This window comes from Crocuta crocuta, unplaced genomic scaffold (genome assembly GCF_008692635.1).
Source record: "Crocuta crocuta isolate KB4526 unplaced genomic scaffold, BGI_CrCroc_1.0 scaffold506, whole genome shotgun sequence".
Classification (NCBI taxonomy): domain Eukaryota; kingdom Metazoa; phylum Chordata; class Mammalia; order Carnivora; family Hyaenidae; genus Crocuta; species Crocuta crocuta.
This window is the reverse complement of record NW_027528991.1, coordinates 2,368,990-2,383,467: the sequence shown is the minus strand read 5'-3', so window position 1 is coordinate 2,383,467 and position 14,478 is coordinate 2,368,990. Positions and strand designations below refer to the sequence as shown.

The window sequence follows — 14,478 nt, the reverse complement described above, 5'->3', positions numbered from 1 at the left end:
CACAAATGCACAGCTGGAAAATGTGGGATTATTTTAATAGTCTTTTAGATACTAGACAAAACTCTGGAATTTAAAATTGAGAAGGGGCACCTGGGTGGCTCAGTCCATTGAAAATTTGACTTCGGCTCAGGTCATGATCTCACGGTTCGTGGGCTCAAGCCCCGTGTCGGGCTCTGTGCTGACAGCTCAGAGCCTGGAGCCTATTTTGGGTTCTGTGTCTCCCTCTCTCTCTCTGTATCCCTCCCCCGCTTGTGCTCTCTCTCTGTCTTTCTCTCTCAAAAAATGAATAAACACTTACAAATTTTAAAACTAATAATAAAATTAAGAAAAGATTAGCTGCAATGTAGACTCTGAAACTCTGTCAGTGAACTTGTGCTCAGTTTCCTTAGAATGCATCGCTCTGTCTGGAATTCAGAACGTGTCATTTGTCCCGTGCGGCGGGCAGAATAACGGCCCTGGAAGGCATCCCTGTCCCCTTTCCCTGAACCTGGACGTATGTCACCTGACTTTGCAAAAGAGACGTTTGCTGGTGTGGTTGTTGGGGACGTTGAGAGGGAGGTATCACGGTGGAAGAGGGTCCGGGGGAGACAGCAGCGGAAGGACTCAGCCCCTGTGGCTAGCTTTGAAGGCAAGAGAGGAATTCAGAGCCAAGGATCGCGGAAAGACAAGGGAACAGATTCTCCCCTGGAGCCTCTAGAAAGGACCTCAGCCCAGTGCTCTACCTCGGTCTTAACCAGGGAGGCGCAGTCAGGCTACGGTCATGGGGTTCACCACAAGTTTGGGGTGCTTTGTGATGGGAGGTCCTCACAGCCTGCTTGCCTTGAGCATCACGCACCGGGAATTTGGAAAGTGAGGGAGCCCCGGGTGACGTGCACACTTCCCCATACGGTAGCTGGGGGCGCATTTCACGGTACAGTAAAAGCATTGTCCTCATGAACGTCACACTGACCTCAGGAAGCTCTGTAAACATTAGGAAGCTTTCCGAGCCCACGCGGATGCCAGCTATCCAAAATTGTCACTTGAAAACTCCAGCATTACCAGTGACAACAGCCTGAACGTCATTCACTTTGGGGGGAAATGGCTTCTAAATACTGAAGTCTGAATAAGCGTCTCATCTGTCAAGTTGTTCTTTCAAATAAAAATGCCCAGCCCCCTGTGCTTTGCAGGGAGACAGCGTAACGTGCGTGTGCGGCAAGGGGCGGCCGCTCTGCCCATTTGCTGCCCCGGGATGTTGGCATATCGGGTGTGTGAGGGTGGAGAGTTAATAACCTTTAAAACTCCTTTTGTCTTCATCGAGGTCATTAGTAAGTGAACTGACTCCTCTTGAAATGTGTTTTAAATTTTAATTCTATTTCATAAAATAGCTTTTTATTAACTTTAAAATGACACTATTTAAATTTTTTAATGTTTATTTATTTATTTATTTTTAAATATCTTTATTTCTAGGAGAGAGAGAGAGAGAGAGAGACAGCGTGAGCAGGGGAGGGTCAGAGAGAGAGGGAGACACAGACTGAAACAGGCTCCAGGCTCTGAGCTGTCAGCACAGAGCCCGACGCGGGGCTCGAACCCACGAACCGCGAGATCATGACCTAAGCGAAAGTCGGACGCTTAACTAACTAAGCCACCCAGGCGCCCCAATGTTTATTTATTTTTGAGAGAGAGAGAGGGACAGAGCATGAGCAGGGGGGGGCAGAGAGAGAGGGAGACACAGAATCCGAAGCAGCTCCAGGCTCCGAGCTGTCAGCACAGAGCCCAACGCGGGGCTTGAACCCACGAACCATGAGATCATGACCTGAGCCGAAGTCAGACGCTGAACCGACTGAGCCCCCCAGGCACCCCTAAAATGACACCTTAAATAGCTTTGTATCGAACGGAACCGAGGCTCAGATCCAGGGCTCAGTGTCCGCGCTGTTGACACTTTGGGTGTCACGACCGTCCCGTGCAGTGTGGGGGTGGCGGCTGTCCGGGGCGCTGGCGCATGTTCACCTGCACTGCTGGCTCCTCCCCCCACAGGCAGGGCACCCCCTCCATTGTGACTGCCCAGCGAGTCTCCAGACCTTGCCGATGCCCCCAAGGGGCAAAATCACCCGCAGCTGAGGACCTGAGCCCTGGGCCCTCGGACTTCAATCGCCTCCGACACCTACCACCAACCGGATTTACGGAGCCACCCAACGAGGGGAGGCGTCTCACCGAGACGCAGGCACGTCAAAGGGTTGTGCTCTCACCCTGCTAAAACCGTTTCGAAAGCCCACACACACCTTCGTAAGTGTACGTGTAAGCACTGCGTAAGTTCAAAGAATTATAAAAACCTATTTTCTGGTGTATTATCTATTGCGTGTCCTGTATGAATATACCCTCTACGTTATATATTGTATGCTTTAAATATATTTTATCCAGAACCTTAAACCTATGAGGAACTTATTAAACGTGTGGAGAAGGCCGGCTGGGACCCTCCGTCCTCAGAGTCGAGCCCCTCGGCCGACTCAGGCTCACTCTTGATTGGAGACAAATCTTACCTTTCCAGTTCGAGAGCACAACTGGGCTCTCAGTGTCTATTCTAGCTCCGGGGAGCAGATAAGGAGCCTCCAGAGGAAGACTCTTGGCCCGTGGGAACCCCCCTCAGGAGCTGTCTTCTCGAACTGCCCCTTTGCTGCCTTAGAGGGTTGGACAGCCCGAGACAGCGCCTCACCGAGAGGGACATCTTTGTCATCTCGAGGAGGAGAAGGCGTCCTGTTCCGAAGACTCCTTTCCAAGAAGCTCAGTATTAGGAAGAATCCTTGGTAGTTGGGCACACGGAAATCAGTCTTAGACCCCCGCCACCCCCGCAAGGTGTCCGTATCCCCAAGGGTTCTAGCATCTTCTGTGTGACCTGCTGGCACGGAGGTTTGCTTCACAGACCGAGGGTTCCTGGGGAACGCCCTTGCACAGCATTTTGTTTGTTTGCTTTTGTTTTGTGGCATTTTTTTTTCTTGGTTTGTTATATATAGAGAGAGAGAGAGGGAGAAAGAGGGAGGGAGGGCGTGTGCATGAGCAGTGGAGGGGGGCAGAGGGAGAGAGAGAATCCCAAGCTGGCTTTGTGCTCAGCGTGGAGCCCAACAGCGGAGCTCAATCCCACGACCCTGGAATCATGACCTGAGCTGAAATCAAGAGTCGACGCTCAACCCCCTGAGCCACCCAGGCGCCCCCAACATCATTTTATTAACTTTTATTACTTATGTATTAAGTCGTTTATTAATTTTATTAAGGGGTCTCTGGTAGAACATGAGGGCTCAGCGTTGGCATCGTGGCGGCGGTGACAGCGTGGCTGTGAGTCGGCTCCGTCCACAGTCACGAAGGTCCCCTTGATAAAGGAAGCCACACATCACTCTAATGGTTGTGCTGTCTGGGCCGAAATTCACTCACATTCCCAGCGCCAGCAGCCGTGACCCAGTCCTTTGAAGTACGGATAACGGACAGCAGGTGACATTGACCTAGGAAGTGAGAAGCTCGTGTTAGGAGACACATGCTTTTGGATCTAAGACAATTGCTTGCTTCCTATCTTTTCAGAGAGGGCATTTATTGGAGGCTGGCCCCTACCTCGTTCTTACCTGAGCCAAACTGAGAGGCAGCTCATTAAAAAGGAGATTGAGTGTGGCTCTTGACCATGAGGCTGATCCTTTGGCTCTCGCTGCAGAGGGAAGCTGCGCGTTTGTAAACAAGGAGTCCCGAGGGAGAACAGGCAGCTTTCTGGGGGCCGGGGGTGAGGAACTCGCAGGCAGAAATCAGAGCCGCCCTGAGCACTGCCCACGCCCCTCTGGCTGGAGGATTCGTACATAGAAACAATGAATGGTTATTACTGCTGTTGAATACAAATCTGTGTGTGTCGCATGAATTGTATGCAAACCCAGGAGCAAGGAGCGCTGTGCGGTGCAGAAAGAGGTCAAAGTTCTGCACCCAGGGGTGCCACGTACTAGCCTTGGGCTCCTGGGCCCTGGCGGCTTAGTCCCGGGGTGTGGTCCTTGCCTGCAGCCTGCCTTGGGGGCTCACTGACCTGTGGGTATGAGCCAATGACGCCATGCACGGAAAAGTCCTCGGTACCTGCACGTTAGAAGGAAGAGATGGCCTCCGTAGCAGGCACCCCTGGCTCCCGAGGCCGACATCTCCGCGTGGGCCTAACGCGCTGGCCAACACCGTGGCCTTCACACACGTGCCAGTTCTGCCCGAGATCTGCCCCTCGGCTCTGTTCTCCCTCCGGGCTCAGAACCACGTCTGGGCGCTTCTGTTACTTTGCTGGGGAGGCAGCGACCCCACGTTTTGCGGCATGAGCAACGAGGATTTGATCACGCCCACAGGCTGGGTGGAAAGGCCCGGACGGCACGGCCGTCCCAGTGGTATTTGAGGCCCTGTTGGTATTCGAGGCCTCCGGCGGGGGAGACTCAAGCCGGTTTCAATGTGTTCCCGTGGCTGCACCCCGAGGCGGCTGCAGTGGAGGGTGCGCTTCCCAGTTCCCCCCCACCCCCCACCCCCTGGGCCGGGCCTGCCGCCAGAGAGCCCTCCACGTGCCTCGCGCCTCTCCTCCCCGGCGGCTCCTCCCAGCGTGGCAGGGGCCCCGGAGGAGCCTCTGCTCGGTCCTCGCTGGTGGCCGCGCCGGTTTGCCTTCCCACCTGCAGCGTAGACGGCTTCCTACTCTCCGCATCCTCTCCACGCCCTCACACTCCTCACGCTCACACGCGTTGTGTCTGGTCCTTGGGTAACAGCCCTTCTGACAGGTGCAAGGTGACGTTCACTGTGCTTTTCCTTTGACGTGTTCACCACCTTCCTTCCTACTTCTGTCTGGCTGTGCTAAGACGCAAGAGCAGCTCTGGGGTATGGCCTTGACCAACAGACAGGCTGCAGCGCTGGGCTGTCTGCAAATTATGATTTGTATCCATTTTATGTAACTTACCTAATTCGGTAATGTAATGAGGCACTGAAGCTTATGGAAAGCTGCTCTTTCCAAGTGAGCGACTTCAGGGGCACCCTGGGGGGCTCAGTGGGTTAAGCGGCCAACTTCAGCTCAGGTCATGATCTCACAGCTCATGAGTTCAAGCCCCACATCGGGTTCTGTGCTGACAGCTCAGAGCGTGGAGGCTACTTTGGATTCTGTGTCTCCCTCTCTCTTTGCACCTCCTTCACTCGCACTCTCTCTCAAAAAATAAACATCAAAGTGAACGACTTCTTTAGGAGCGGATATGGACAGAAGTCTGGATGCTGTCAGCAGACGTGATTGCACATGTGTGCACACGCACGTGAGGACTGACCTGACTTCCAAACTGAATTAGACGTTTCCTGAAATGTAACAGAAAAGAATGTGATAAGAACACAGGAGGGTATGTCCTATTTAGAGATCGACCTCTATAGTTAATTTCATTGCCTAAGATTAAAATATTCTTAGGCAAGACTGTCCTTATTCATCAGTCAGTATGGGAGAACATTCTAAGGAACAGCTGTCTTCCTTCCCACCGTTCCCACCAAAAGTGGCCAATTACCATTTGTAGGACTCTTGACCACACAACTCTTCTGTGACTTGTTACCCCACACAACAAATGTTGAATATATGAGGTCGGTTCAGTATATACTGGCTCACGTGCTGTATGTTAAAGATGAGAAAGTTACTGGATATAATTGAAAATGCATAAAATATTCCCAGCATTGCTGTATTACTATTAGTTTTAGTTCCTTCTAGTCCAAAATTCAAGCCATTATCCCTGCTGTAGAGAGATAAGAAATGACTCTAACACACAGTTAAAATATAGATTTATGTGATGGGCACAGGATTGACTGGCTCTATGAGACATACTGGACTTCCTTTCATTAAGAATGTTCGTAGCAGTGGTGTTTGCAATGGCCAAACTTTGGAGGCGGCCCGTGTCCATCAACTGAGGACTGGAGGAAGATGGTGTGGTGTGTACACAATGGAATGTTCTCAGCCATAAAAAAGAATGAAAGCTTGTCATCTACAATGACGTGGATGGAGCTGAAGTGTATCGTGCTATGCAAAATAACTCAGTCAGAGAAAGACAAATAGCATATGATTTTGTTCATATGTGGAATTTAAGGAAGAGAAAGGCAAACCCGGAAACAGACTTTTAACTACGAGAACGAAGTGATGGTCACCAGAGGGGAGGTGGGTGGGAAGGCGGTTGTAACAGGTGAGGGGGATTAAGGAGTGTGCTCGCTGTCACGAGCACCGGCTGTCACACAGGAGTATTGCACACCTGAAACTAATGTTATACTGCATGTTAACAACTGGAGTTTAAATAAAAACTGTCGGAGGCCGGCTCCGGCAGGTCCAGGGGTCCCTGAAGGATGGACGGTGTCGGCGAGAGGGAGAGAGAGAGCCCTGAGATTCTTTCTGATCACCAGGCAGGCATCTCTGTCCTGTGGGTTTTGGTGTCTTTATTTATAGGTCAAAAGTTAACATGGCATCAGGAAATGGAATTTTTACAATGGATAGCTCTTTGTGATAAGATGTTTTTGGAAAATGTACAGAAACAGGTTTTACAGAAGTCTTCTTGCAGAACTGCCCCAATTATAGTGAGGTTGAGTAACTAAGAAAATAACAAGGTGTTCACATTTTAATAACGTTAAGATTAAGTCATAGGTTTGTAGATACTCTTATCCATCCTCATCACAGCGGCCAGCGTAAGGGAAGGTGTTTGTGGAATGTAGGCCTTAGGGAAGGGGCTGCTATACACCATCAGTGAGCAAAGGTGTATGTACTAACTTATCTTCTGCCCTTATCTGTTCCTTCTCTCTAAGTTACGCTCTTTGTCTCCGGGCAAGACTTGATTGTCCAGTCATATTCTTTATGGCACCGGAGAGCCAACCATACCTTTAAAGAGTTTAGTTCATTTCCAATACATAGAACAGCCTCTTTGAGGGCATTTACCTTTGTGTCTACTTTTATGATTTCTTGAATATCTAGGGCATGAGCGACATTTTTGGTTAGTTGATTTACACGTTGAGCTGTATGAACATCCTGGACTAACACAATGGTAGAAACAGAATTGTACATGTAAAAGTCAATCTTTTATGAGTAAGGGTCATTAGCCTGTTTATAGGTCAAGGGAAAGTATGGAGGGAAACAGGACCTTCCGGAGACACGATGTTGGTTCCCATAATCAAAACAAGAAGTTCCCACAATAAGTTCCTTCACAAGGTGCAATCATCATACCAGGGCCAGAATAAGGGGACAAGTCACTCCCCATATTGATCAACAAGGTACCTTAGGGGTCAGTGCTCAGGCAGAAATAACTGAGTGGGGGGATATCGGTCATCATCTGATTGGCAAGAGACCGTGCAGACTTGCTTTAACCTCACCAGTTGTTTTCTCGACTAGTGGGCTCAGAATGGCTCCCAACAAAAAACTTTCAAAGAAATGCTTGTTTTGTCCTGAGTAGCTGATATAAATATGTATACGTGTATATAATGTCTATAAATTGAGAAAAAGCTAGAGAAAACCCTGAAAACTTTTTCCTTGTGTTTATTTTATTTTCACATGTTTGATAATGACCACATGCTACCTTTTTTCCTTCTTTTTTATTTTTAATTATTTCTTAGAGAGAGAGAGAGAGACAGTGTGAACACGGGAGGGGCAGAGAGAGAGGGAGACACAGAATCTGAAACAGGCTCCAGGCTCTGAGCTGTCAGCACTGAGCCCGACGTGGGGCTCGAACCCACGAACCGTGAGATCATTACCTGAGCCGAAGTTGGAGGCTCAACTGACTGAGCCACCCAGGTGCCCCCGTGCAACCTTTGCAAATAGGAATATAATGTTTAAAAAATTAAACTCTAGACACACAAAACTGTATTTTCTGCTTTCTTCATGTCCACCCAAGTACAGTCACACATTTTAGGTGTTCTAGAAATTTGAGCACATGAAGGGATCAGACTTGTTTACTGACTGAAAATCAGGCATAGAATTCTGACCCAAAGTAGGATAAAGTATACCAAAAAATGGTAAATCCAACCTCCACTTTAAAATCTTTCAAGCTGCATGAAGTGGCTGATTGTCTATCAGAGTAACACATTAATTAACTGTAATTTAGTCTCTGTGTTATGACATTTGGAAGTCAGGGACTTTGCCACGTGAAAATTACAATACATATTCAACACAAGAAGCATATTGAAAAGTGTAACTGACACTATTTCACTTGAGACAATGTTTTCACCTAATGAAGAATACTTTTAAAGAAAGATAAAAAAATTTATATGCAGAGATAAAAGTGGGGCACACTTTGTGTCTAATATTTAAAATTTTCATTTCTTTTATTATCCTTTCAAAATTATTTTTTAAAATTTGATGTTCACTTTTGAGAGACCGAGAGGGAGACGGCGTGAGTGGGGAGGGGCAGGGAGAGAGGGAGACAGAATCGGAAGCAGCTCCAGGCTCCGAGCTGTCAGCACAGAGCCCGACGCGGGGCTCGAACCCACGAACCATGAAGTCATGACCTGAGCTGAAGTCGGATGCTCAACCGATGGAGTCACCCAGGCGCCCCTGGAGTAAAAGTTATTTTAAAGTATCACAGCGTTCCTCTGTTCGGTAGCATGACTTTCTGGAGCGATGTAATGCCTACAGGATTATTTTTTATCGTCTTTTTTTTCTTATAACGACTCTGTACGCGATTCCACCTTCATCCTTCTGTGTTAGGCATCTTTGTGCGACACTAGTTTTCCTGAACATGCGGAAGGGAAGACTTATTTAGGGTGTTTTTTCTAATTTTACCTTTCTGCTGTCTCTTCTATGTTGCCTCACCACCGGCGAAAATTAATGAAAGGAAACTTCGCTTAGGCCAGTAGGGGGAGCTCTCAGGCCAAGCGCTTGTCATCACTTGCAGACCACCCTCCAAGGCCACACCTCCTTAGCTACTAATTTATTGTCCCAGCAGAGGAAGAAAACCTTTCTCCACCCCCTAGCAACTGCCCAGCCAATGAGAGGCAGTCAGAGCTCAGCCAATGAAAAGCCTCCATGCTTTGAGCTCCCAATTTACCCCAATCCACTTTTTGTTTACAACAGCCCCTCCTCCCCTTTCCTCAATGAAATTGGAAAACTCTTCTTCCTTCTTTGGACCTGCGTGCGGTTTTGCCATAGCTTGGTTGTCCTGGATTGTAATTCTCTGCTATTCCTGAATCAACTTCATTTTTGCTAAGTAGAATGACAGTTTTATTTTTTAAGGTTAACACCGAGACCCAGTCAAAATCCAATACGTGTTTTCAAGGAAATTGATAAGCTAATTTAACATCTTACCTGGATGAGTAAAAAAGGCCCAAGGATAGCCACAGCATTCCTGAAAAAGAAAAAGAAAGTGGAAGAGTGCCCTATCATACACCAAAACATTACACAGTTATGATAACTCACCTGTGTTACCGGGGTAGGGATAGGCCAACATACAAACGGAACAGAATGGAGATTTCAGGGAAGAACTCATGTACGGAAAGGTGACTTATGTTTGAGACAGCATTGCAGGTAAACAGATAAAGAAGGGCATCTTCAAAATAAATAATGCTGCAATAATTGGTCATGTATGTGGAAAAGTGAAAGTTGATCCCTCCTGCACTCCAAACCCAAAAATCAATTTCAGGGAGATGAAGGATTTAAACATGAGATGCAAAACCTTAAAACTTTTAGAAGAACGCAGTGAATAACAGATTTCTAATCTTGGGTTACATAGGATTTTTAAAAAACAAAGCCCCAAAAGTAGTAACCATAAAAAGGTGGTAAACATAACTACGTGAAAATTTAAATTTTCTGAAAACACAAAGAAACTGAAGAGGTAAGCCATAATCTGCAACACACACTACTAACAAAGGGTTGGTATCGTCATATACAAAGAACTTCTAGAAATCAGTAAGCAAAACACCTCCTATGTGAAAATGGGCAAACAAGAATCCCAGAAGAGTAAAGGTGTAGAGATCATAAGCGGATGAAAAGACATGTGATCTCAATAGTCATTGGGCAAGTGCAAATTTAAAACACATGCCAAAAGCAAAATGAGGAGTTTGTTATACGTGTTGCAGGGTTTCTTCAATACCTGGTTTCATTGTCTCGCCATTTCGAAGGATGAAGAGGTGGACACAGAATGAGCAGCAGACAAAAGCTCATTAGTGTAAGATCAGAAAGTAAGAATAGTAGGAAAGCTCTCTTTGCAGAGAGGGGACATTCGAGAGTGAACGCCCCCAGACTGTAGGCAAGGCTGCTTGTTTTATAAGCTTCCGGTCAGCCCTCCCCCCTCGCTTCCCCCATCCCTTCTCAGGGCCCACCCTGACTGGCTGGGTGGCGCTGGGTGCTGGGTTGTCCATTCCTGATGGGCTCGTCTCCATTGTACGAGGGCTGGTCTATGGCCATATCATTCCTTGTGGGTCATACGGCTTATGGTTTACTTCTTATTTTTAGTTAGGTCTTTAGTCAAATTCCTTAGGGGAACCTGATGGGGAGTAGGTGGAGTCTGTTACATTCTTCAGAGGAACCTTACCCCGAGTGGGTTTGCTGTGGTCGGATGCTCCCAGGATGGTTCCAAAATATGTGTTTTTCCCCCCACTCAGGTCCTAATATTTCCCTGTCTGCCTATTTTTTTTTTAATTTTTGAGAGAGAGAGAGAGAGAGCAGGGGAGGGTCAGAGAGAGGGAGACACAGAATCTGAAACAGGCTCCAGGCTCTGAGCTGTCAGCACAGAGCCTGATGTGGGGCTCGAACACACAAACCGTGAGATCATGACCTGAGCCAAAGTCGGATGCTTAACCGACTGATCCACCCAGGCGCCCTCCTCTCTATTTTATCCTGTCTTTCCCTTTCATATATGTACATATACAAATATATACGAAAAACATTTTAGGAGGCTAAAAAGTTATTTCAGTGGATATATCCTGATCTTTGTGTGTCGCGTGTATTTTAATCTTCTTGAGTATTTTTTTGACTCGCCAATTGAATGAGCCTAATTTTCTATTTCATTCACATCACAGAGAATAAATTTGCATCCAGTGTGGAATTAAAATAGTACTGGCATCTAATGGGTTGAATTCACTTATTTTAGCCCTGATACCTTGCTCAAATTCTGAGCTTCAGTGTCAAAGCTATTTAACCAATGGCTGAACATAGTGAATCAAAAGTGGTAGCAATTCAAAGTGATTTTTAAAAATCCCAGCTCTTCAAGTCTGAGTCGTGCACAGCTTCCGAAGCCCAGAGAAGGTGTATGTGCCCTGACACACTGATGTGGTACCGAAGCTTTGGCTTCTGGGTAGACATGCACTTAGCAACAAAATACGTAAATTCATAAAGAGGAGAGGCATCTGGCTGGCTCAGTCAGTGGTGTGTGTGACTCTTGATCTCGGGGTTGTGAATTTGAGCTCCACACTGAGTGTGGAGATTAAAAATTTTCTTTTAAATCTAAAAAAAATTTTTCATAAAGAGGGCTATGCATTGTAAAGCTAAATAAATACTCAGGGGTAGTGGAAAGAAGAGAAGCACTTTCGCATGGTTCTCAGGATTGAAGGTTATCTAATTTAAAGGCACCAGGTAAATGGAGGGTTCGTCACCTGATACCAGCAGTGGCCATCAGCTATCCTGTCCCGTCTTCAAGCAGTTAGTGAAAAACGCTGAGAAAGGGGACCGACCGCTGCCCTTTGTCCTGGTCCACACTGCCCTCTGGTGGCTTCGACTCTGACTTTGGGGCGGCAGAATCCTCCTTCCTAGCTCTTGCATTCCCTACTGCCTTCAGCCAGTCACCCTGTTCTGTTTTATGTGATTCAGTTACGTCATAGAAGTATTGGAAAGAATATTCGCACAAAACATCATGGGAACCAGAAAGCCAGCGTGTCTGTGGGCGAACCGCCAAACTTCTCTGAGCGTGAGCTGCCTCGTCTGTAAAACGGAGTTTTTCAAAAAACAAAACCAGCTCAGAGTACCAAGGAGAACATGAGATGAGGCTGTGAATACGAAGGAACCAATAATAGAATAATATTCTAGTGCTTTCTGTGTTTCAGACATTCAAGCTACCCAGCAATCCTTTGAACTGTATGTATTCACACACACAGAGACTTTTACCCCACCTACAAACGGAAACCAAGGCACAGAGAGGTTAAGGAACTTGCTACAGTCAACACACTTAGGAAGTGGATTTGAATCCGTGCAAGGTGGTTCAAAAGTCCATGCTTTTGGGGCGCCTGGGTGGCTCAGTCAGTTAAGCATCCGGTTTCCGCTCAGGTCATGATCTCACGGTTCATGGGTTCGAGCCCCGCATCGGGCTCTGTGCTGACTGCCAGCTCAGAGCCTGGAGCCTGTTTCAGAGTCTGTGTCTCCCTCTCTCTCTGACCCTCCCCTGCTCGCGCTGTCTCTCTCTCTCCTAGAAATAAATAAAAATATAAAAAAAAAACTATGAAATCATGAACCAAGTATTTTCATGAGGTGTGATGAACACTCCCAACATGGGGACCGGGGTGGGGGTGGGGGGGCACAGAGTTCTCTTTCGGCAGCATGTCACTGTCTTTGGTGCAGTCTCTAAACCATTTGTAGAAACCCTTAGGCCACTGAGAACCTTATTCATTCTCCACTTCTGTCTAAACTCTCCTGATCCTCACAAGCACAGGGTGGGTAACCTCAAGAGAGGGGGCACCCACGTGCCCGAGTACAGACTCAATTACTACTCCATGTGCTGTATACACGGTCAATTTTGTAATGCTAAAGAATCAGGAACTTTCTATGCCAAGAACATGTAGGTGGGGTGTTTGAAGGAATTTCCCTATGGTAACCTCCGGAATCTAGGTACAGAGTCTGCTTTTGTGGCTCATTCCTGTCTCTCAGACCATCTTCTGTGCCTGTTCATTTCTGCAGCCTGAGTCCAGACCCTTCTTTTCTTTTAAAGCAAGTTGTCTTTATTTTTAGGTGTCAATCATAGCTACACTGAATAAATATATATTCACACAAGAACTTGACCTGTGTGTTGAAGCAGCCTTATACATGATAACCCAAGCTGGAAAACAGTCTAAGTGTCCATCAGTCTATGAACAGATACATAAATAAATGTATCGATACAATGGACTATTACTCCGTAGTAACAGTATCGCATTCATCGTTACTAAGAAACAAAGTCAGACACCTGCTACAACATTGATGATCCTTGAAAACTTTATGCTAACTGAAAGAGGCCAGTCCCAGGAACCCACATGGTTAATGATCCCATTTACAGAAATAGATCAGAATAGGCAAATTACAGAGGCCTCAAGTATACTGGTGGCTGCCTCGGGCTTTCGTGACTGCTAGTGGGTATGGGATTTCTTGCAGGAAAGACAGAAAAGTTTGAAAACTAGAATATGGCGATGTTGCAGACTTCTGTAAATATGCTAAAATCACTGAATTGTACACTTTAAATGAACGAATGCATGAACTGTGAATTATTCCTCAATAAAGCTGTGAAAAAGAGTGATTTGTCGAAGAGCTTGCATAAAACGAAATGACAAGCGGTGCAGTTGTGTGTTTCTCTTTCACAGTGTTCTCCGACGAAACGAAACGCAGAGGCTGAATTCCTGAGCACGAGGAGGAGCTAGACGGAAAGCACACGTCAGTAACATGTTCAGGGGCACCTTTTTCATTGTTTCCTTTTAAGTGTTGTTTAACTTAGGGGCGCGTGGGTGGCTCAGTCCCTTAAGCGTCTGACCTTGGTTCAGATCATGATCTCAAGGCTAGTGAGTCTGAGCCCTGGGTGGGGCTCTGAGCCGACAGCTTGGAGCCTGGAGCTGCTTCGGATTCTGTCTCCCTCTCTCTCTGCCCCTCCCCTGCTTGTGCTCTGTCTCTTTCTCAAAAATAAGTAAAACATTTAAAAAAATAAATATTTTAACCTTTAACCCATCAGCTTTGGTGAGAAATGAAAATTAACAAATTATTAGCTCTCTTACCTCCCAAGACAATCAGCGAATCATTTTCCGTTTCTTCCTCCTTAATGTAAAGCCTCTTTGGGACATTTCTTTGACTTCAGTAGTATGTTTCCCTTCAATTACTAAATACATTTTAAGCAACAGTATTAACAACCTCAGGTTTACAATTGTGCAGATAGTGGTATCTTCGGCCTCAAGGTGCTCAAGGAAATGAGAGTCTTTGCACAGAGCTTCTAGTACATGGGCTTCGCGACAGGAAAATCACACGCATTCTAGGGAGACTCCTCCCTGTCAACTGCTCTCCCAGAGTAAGGGAGGAGGGCCCTTTCTCCTGTGACAAAGCAGTCATTGAAAGGATACCCCAGTGACTTAGAAAGTTATCTTCTAAAGCTGCTAAAAGAAACAAAATGGAGAGCTGTGGTTTAGCTGAAAGAGGAACTCTAGATGCAGACCCAGAAAAGGCCACATAAAATGCCCCTTCTCCTGGTCGCCGGGCTGGTCAGAGCAGTTCCCCTCCCCCTCCCAGGGCTTCAGTTCTCTCCTTCCTCCCTCCCCTCCCCTCCTCCTCCCCTTTCTCTCTTCCCCTCCCTC

General features: G+C 46.9%; 1 long non-coding RNA gene across 2 annotated transcripts in view; it reads right to left on the bottom strand.

Annotated features, from left to right (window-relative positions):
- Positions 1-3,239: 3,239 nt before the first annotated feature.
- Positions 3,240-14,478, bottom strand: part of LOC144226064 (uncharacterized) — an 11,542-nt gene continuing 303 nt past the window's right edge. The window contains exons 2-7 of one of the 2 annotated variants that reach the window (XR_013333523.1): positions 13,909-14,277; positions 9,269-9,308; positions 4,925-5,307; positions 4,644-4,821; positions 3,588-4,077; positions 3,240-3,470 (exon numbers count right to left, since the gene is read on the bottom strand). This is a non-coding gene — a long non-coding RNA (uncharacterized LOC144226064). Of the gene's footprint in view, positions 3,471-3,587; positions 4,078-4,643; positions 5,308-9,268; positions 9,309-13,908; positions 14,278-14,478 lie in introns of both variants that reach the window. The other variant, XR_013333522.1, reaches the window with a different exon arrangement.